Source organism: Pygocentrus nattereri, chromosome 15 (assembly GCF_015220715.1).
Source record: "Pygocentrus nattereri isolate fPygNat1 chromosome 15, fPygNat1.pri, whole genome shotgun sequence".
In the NCBI taxonomy this organism is placed as follows: Eukaryota; Metazoa; Chordata; class Actinopteri; order Characiformes; family Serrasalmidae; genus Pygocentrus; species Pygocentrus nattereri.
Genome location: NC_051225.1, coordinates 29,372,489 through 29,379,186, shown reverse-complemented (window position 1 = coordinate 29,379,186; position 6,698 = coordinate 29,372,489).

The following is a 6,698-nucleotide window of genomic DNA, read 5'->3' as shown; positions in this document are numbered from 1 at the left end:
ATCAATCTGAAGAACCTTTTTTATCATTTTCTCATGCAACTGGTTCTTTGAGTGTTCATGGTTCCATATAGAACCATAGTCTTTACAAAAGAACGCTTGGTGCCAGTGTTTATATAAAAGTAAACTATATAAAAGAAACACAGTTGACTTGAAGAGGCCGGCCCTAATAAAGTGTTTTAACCATTTTAAAATGCCACTTTATTAGAAACACCTACTTTACATTTACATTATTTGGCCACTTTATGAGGTCATTATATTGCCACATATCCTTTTCCGTTTCTGACCACAGATCAGATTTGCTGCGGACAGAGATTGAGAGCAGTCTGTTATCCAAATTGTCCAACCTGGTCACTCATTGTACACCAGCAAGGTGGATAGGGTTTCCAATTTCCAATAAAGTGGCCAGTGAGTGTACATTCAGTAGTGGTGTTTCAAATGTGTGCGTGTGTGTGAGTTTATATATATATATATATAAAATGTGGTACATTCTATTAAACAATTAGTACAATTTGCCATCCTTGTACAGTACAAGTGATGCCATCAGAGAACCACTGGAATCTTTCCGTTTATGTTCAGTGATGTGTGAGTGTGAAGAACCTTTAAAGAACCCCTATGTAAAAGTATAAATGTTCTATTCTAAAAGGTTTCCCAAAAAATCAAGACAGGAACCATTTAGGCCCCTTAAATGGCAGTACGTGTGGACGGCTGTGGACAGAGGTGTGGTATAAACGTGGGTGGTAGATTTACTGTATTCACTCTTCCACAGTGCTTACTGTGGTATTTTATGGGAAGTCATTGTTATCTCACTTGTTTGCTGTAAGGCTGAGACGTGGGAGGAGTGTCTCAGAGTGGGCGAGACTTCTTTTTTTAACACCAATATATTACACAAACAGTCGTGCTGAGGGCAGGAAAAATGTTCTGCCACAGCGTCAAGAACATTTCAACATTTCAGCTCGGAACACAAAGTGATGAAAAAGCTGTTATAAATAGCTGAGAAGAAGTGCTACTTTTTTGGAAGTGTTTACCAAAGAGGAGATTTCATTGAAGGTAGACTTTATTAGAATATTAAAGGCTTCTGATCTGATCTAGTCTGCTTTGGCCCTGAGCTTCCACTTAAAAATCGATGAGAGGTAGCATTTGGCAAAGCCATCACAGTTTCGTTTTTTTATTTGTTTGTTTTTTTTTTTTGGGGGGGGGGGTTGTGGATCTTATTAAAACTCATGAAAATCAACTTTTCTACCCAGTAATAATCAAATCATATCTTTACACCAGTGATTAAAGACTGCATTTATTTATTTATTCATTTTGTAAATGTACTTTATTGGTAGCAAATCTATCCATCTATCCATCCACCTACCTAACTACCTATTTAGCAATCATGATTTCTTATTATTTTATTGTATTACCTTTTTTTAAATTGATTGATTTTACTTTTTACTTTTTTATCATGTCCTTTTTAATTTAATTCATTCTTTTTACCTTTGGGCAATAACTATTTATTTATTTATGTAATGTATTTCATTGGTAACATAAGTATTTATTTATTTATTCTGTAATTTTACTTTATCTATATACACTATATTGCCAAAAGTATTCACTTGTTGCCTTCACACGCATATGAACGAGTGACATCCCATTCTTAATCCATAGGGTTTAATATGATGTCAGTCCACCCTTTGCAGCTATAACACTTCAACTGTTCTGCAAAGGCTTTCCACAAAGGTTAGGAGTGTGTTTATGGGAATTTTTGGCCATTCTTTCAGAAGCGCATTTGTGAGGTCAGAAATGTTGGACGAGAAGGCCTGGCTCGCAGTCTTCACTCTAATTCATCCCAAAGGTTTTCTATCGGGTTGAGGTCAGGACTCTGTGCAGGCCAGTCAAGCTCTTCTGCACCAAACTCGCTCATCCATGTCTTTATGGACCTTGCTACGTGCACTGGTGTGCAGTCATGTTGGAACAGGAACGGGCCGTCCCCAAACTGTTCCCACAAAGTTGGGAGCATGAAATTGTCCAAAATCTCTTGGTGAAGCATTAAGAGTTCCTTTCACTGGAACTAAGGGGCCGAGCCCAACTCCTGAGAAACAACCCCACACCATAATCCCCCCTCCACCAAACTTTACATTTGGCACAAAGCAGTCAGACAAGTACCGTTCTCCTGGCAACCGCCAAACTCAGACTTGTCCATCAGATTGCCAGATGGAGAAGCTTGATTCATCACTCCAGAGAACACGTCTCCACTGCTCTAGAGTCCAGAGGCGGTGCTTTACACCACTGCAATTGACACTTTGCATTGTGCTTGATTTTATACACCTGTGCCCATGGAAGTGACTGGAACACCTGAATTCAATGATTTGGATGCGTGAGTGAATACTTTTGGCAATACTCTTTTTTTTAGATTATTTTATTATATTATCTTTTTAAACTGAATTATATTCTGTTTTAGTACATATTGTATTCTGTCTTTTTTAATTTAATTAATACATTTTTTACTTTTAAGCAATAACTCTACATTTATTTATTTATATATTTATGCAGCTGACAGTTTTTTTTTAATGTAATAAATAATAAGCCGTAAAACACCAATTACACTAATACATAAAAAGCAATGATTCATTCATAGTTGAAGAAAGAAAATTGGCAGAAAATAACATCATGCTTAACTCCACAGTTACTTGAAAGGTGCAATTGCTGACCATCATACAGCCAAACAAAGATCTGTTACTAGAAAAAGGGAGTCATGGCTTTGGTCATCTCATGCCCTATGACCTATCATGAATCCAGTCAGTCAGCAACCACAGGATCATTCTGAATGGACAGGTCCACATTTGAAAAACAGTTGTGCAAGTTAGACTTATGCACTTATGCAACTTCATACACTAAAGAAAACAACAACAGCCCAGCATTGACGTCCCTCTGATTACGCAGAGACTTAAATAATCCAGTTTTTACTGGAACTGAATTAGCATGTAAGATCTGTGACTGAGTGTCTGTTTTGGGGGAAGATCTGATATAGAAATTTAAACCGTCTTTGAGTTCAGGCCATTAATCAGTGTATTCAATAAATAATCTCATAACATGCAACCCATTACTCTGAACTGCTGATCAAATGAGGTTAGCATCATTTATACCTGTGGATCATTCAGAGTTGGAGCTTAGTGGCTACTGTAAACCGGCCTTTTAATGCAAAGGTTCCTGAAAGGTTCTAGGCATCGGTGTGAGGTTCCTGGAAAATTCTTTAGCTTGAACCATTACAATCTTTACTTTATGAAGAGGTGAAATTTAATTTTAAAAGGTTCTCTACAAACTCTTTTTAGTTCCATTTAGCATCTTTATTTTTAAAAAGTGATGGTGTCCCAAAAATATTTCAGTCTTGTGTAATAATGTGTAGATTACATTCTGTCCTTTCAACATGATCTTACATGATCTTAGAATAAAAAACAAAAATTCTCGGATAAATTCTGAAAATTTTACTTCTTCTTTTTACTTATTTTTTTTTTTTTTGACAGATTTTCTAACCAACACCATTAGGAATGTTCGATCAGATTGGGAATGGTGTGCTTGTATAGCGCTTTTTGATCCACCATACGTTTTCTGTAAAATTGTGAATTTTTTCACCACAACAATGAATGGAGTAAAAACAGCACAACCATCTACTGTACTTCTGCATATACTATCTCAGGACAGGCCCCTGAGCACAACTTCGATGTTGTTCTAACCCACACTCACCTGTTTGTCTTTTTTTTCCTCATCCCTCATTTCTCCCCCAGACCCTCATTCATTTTTGCCCCCACACAAAGCCCAATTATTTCTGTGCCCGACAGCCACCAAACTGCATGTATTCACTCCTAGTAGGTCCCCAAGCTTTAATACACAGTCATACTGACTCGCGCTCTGTGTCGTTTTTTTCATCCCTAGTTTCTCCTATGAAAGAGAAACTTTATCTTTTTCTTTTTTTATTGTTTAGCTGACTTAGAGCGGCTGATGGTGAAGTGCAGATCCTTTCTATTTGTCCGACCACATCTCCGTGTTCCTCTACCCGGCATACAGGCAACTCCTCAAGTAAGCACTTCCAGTGAGTAAGACTATCAAAGTGTGGAGTGAAGAAACTGACCTAGTGCTTCAGGACTGCTTTTAAAGTACAAACTGGGATGTGTTCAGAACTGCTGCTATGAGAGAGGACTGTACTGTTGATGTAGAGAACTATGCTTCTGGGGTAACAGGCTACATCAGCAGCTGCATTGAAAGCATTGTTCCTACAAAGCACTGCAGAAAATACCCCAACCAGAAATCCTGGATAGACGGTGAAGTTCGGTCCATGCTACATGCTCACCATGCTGCATTTCTCTCAGGCAACACTGAAGATTACAAAAGGTCCAGATATGACCTGCGTAGATCTATCAGAGAGGCCAAGAGACAGTACAGGCTGAAGTTGGAGGGTTACTATACCACTGCAGACTCCCGGCACATGTGGCAAGGACTGCAGCACATCACCAACTACCAATTGACGAGCAGTGTGGTCACAACCAGCCACACTACACTACCTGATGAGCTGAATGAGTTCTGTGCTCGCTTTGAGGCCCTCAACCCTGGCCGACCGAGAGACATTATGGCCACACAGAACACATCATTCACTGTGACATCAGTGGATGTGTGCAGGACCTTGAAGAGAATAAACCCACGGAGAGCAGCCGGCCCAGACAACATCCCTGGGCGTGCACTCAGGGTTTGCTCATCAGAACTGGCAGACATGTTTGTGGACATATTCAGTCTGTGCCTTGTGCAAGCTTTTGTGCCATCCTGTTTCAAGACCACCACCATCGTGCCCCTCCCAAAGAAAAGTGTTGTGACCTGCCTAAATGACTATCACCCTGTTGTACTCACCCCAATCATGATGAAGTGCTTCGAGAGAATAGTCATGACTCACAACCAGGAGACCATTCCAAACACTATAGACCCTCTCTAGTTTGCATACCATTGGAACTTGTCCACAGACTATGCAGTGAACACTGACCTTCACACAGCCCTCACACACCTGGAGGGCAAGGACACATATGTCAGAATGCTCTTTGTTGACTACAGCCCAGCATTTAACATGGTCATCCCATATAAACTCTCAGAAAACTCCTCACCCTCGGACTGACACCCACCCTCTGAATCTGGGTGCTGAACTTTCTAACAGACAGACCCCAGTCAGTCAGAGTTGGCAGCTGCACATCCAGTACAAGAACTGTGAGCACAGGGGTCCCCCAGGGCTGTGTGCTGAGCCCCCTTCTGTACACGCTCTTCACTTATGACTGCGTGGCCTCCCAGAACCCTCTCCTTGGATCACCACCTTATCGTGGTGGAGGGGTTTGCGTGCTTGAATGATCTTAGGAGCTATGTTGTCTGGAGCAAAAGCTCCTGGTAGGGTCTCCCATGGCAAACTGGTCCTAGGTGACAGGTCAGACAAAGTGTGATCCATAATAACCACTATGAAGACAGAAAAACAGGACTTGTGTACCCTGCCCGGAACAGGGTTACCGGGGCCCCACCCTGGAGCCAGGCCTGGGGGAGGGGCTCGCCAGCGAGCGTCTGGTGGCCGGGCATTTACTCATGGTGCCCGGCCGGGCCCAGCCCGAAGGAGTTACATGAGTCCCCCCTCCCATCGACCCACCACCAATGGGAGGGGCAGTAGTAGGGGTTCGGTGCGTTGTGGATCGGGCAGTGTCCGAAGGCGTGGGCCTTGGCGTTCTGATCCTCGGTTGCTGAAACTGGCTTTTGGAACTTGGAACGTTACCTCACTGGCGGGGAAGGAGCCTGAGTTGGTGCGCGAGGTTGAGAGATACCGGCTAGATATAGTCGGGCTCACCTCAACACACAGCTTGGGCTCTGGGTCCAATCTCCTTGAGAGGGGCTGGACTTTATTCTTTTCTGGAGTTGCCCATGGTGAGAGGCGGCGGGCAGGTGTGGGCTTTCTCATAGCCCCTTGACTCGGTGCCTGTATGTTGGGGTTTTCTCCGGTGGACGAGAGGGTAGCTTCCCTACGCCTTCAAGTTGGGGAACGGGTCCTGACTGTTGTCTGTGCTTATGCACCGAACAGCAGTTCAGAGTACCCAGCCTTCTTAGAGTCCTTGGGAAGGGTGCTTGAAAGTGCTCCTCCTGGAGACTCTATTGTCCTACTGGGGGACTTCAATGCTCATGTGGGCAAAGACAGTAAGACCTGGAGGGGTGTGATTGGGAGGAATGGCCTCTCTGATCTGAACCCGAGTGGTGTTCAGTTTTTGGACTTCTGTGCAAACCACAGTTTGTCCATCACGAACACCATGTTTGAACACAAGGATGTCCATAAGTGCACATGGCACCAGGACACCCTAGGCCGCAGTTCAATGATTGACTTTGTAGTCGTGTCATCGGACTTGCGGCCATGTGTTTTGGACACTCGGGTAAAGAGAGGAGCTGAGCTGTCAACTGATCACCACCTGGTGGTGAGTTGGATCAGGTGGTGGGGGAAGATGCCGGTCAGACCAGGCAAGCCCAAACGCATAGTGAGGGTTTGCTGGGAACGTCTAGCAGAATAACCTGTCAGATTGATCTTCAACTCACACCTCCGTCAGAACTTTGACCAGATATCGGGGGAGGTGGGGGACATTGACTCAGAATGGGCCATGTTCCGTTCCTCCATTGCTGAAGCGGCTGACTGTAGCTGTGGCCGTAAGGTA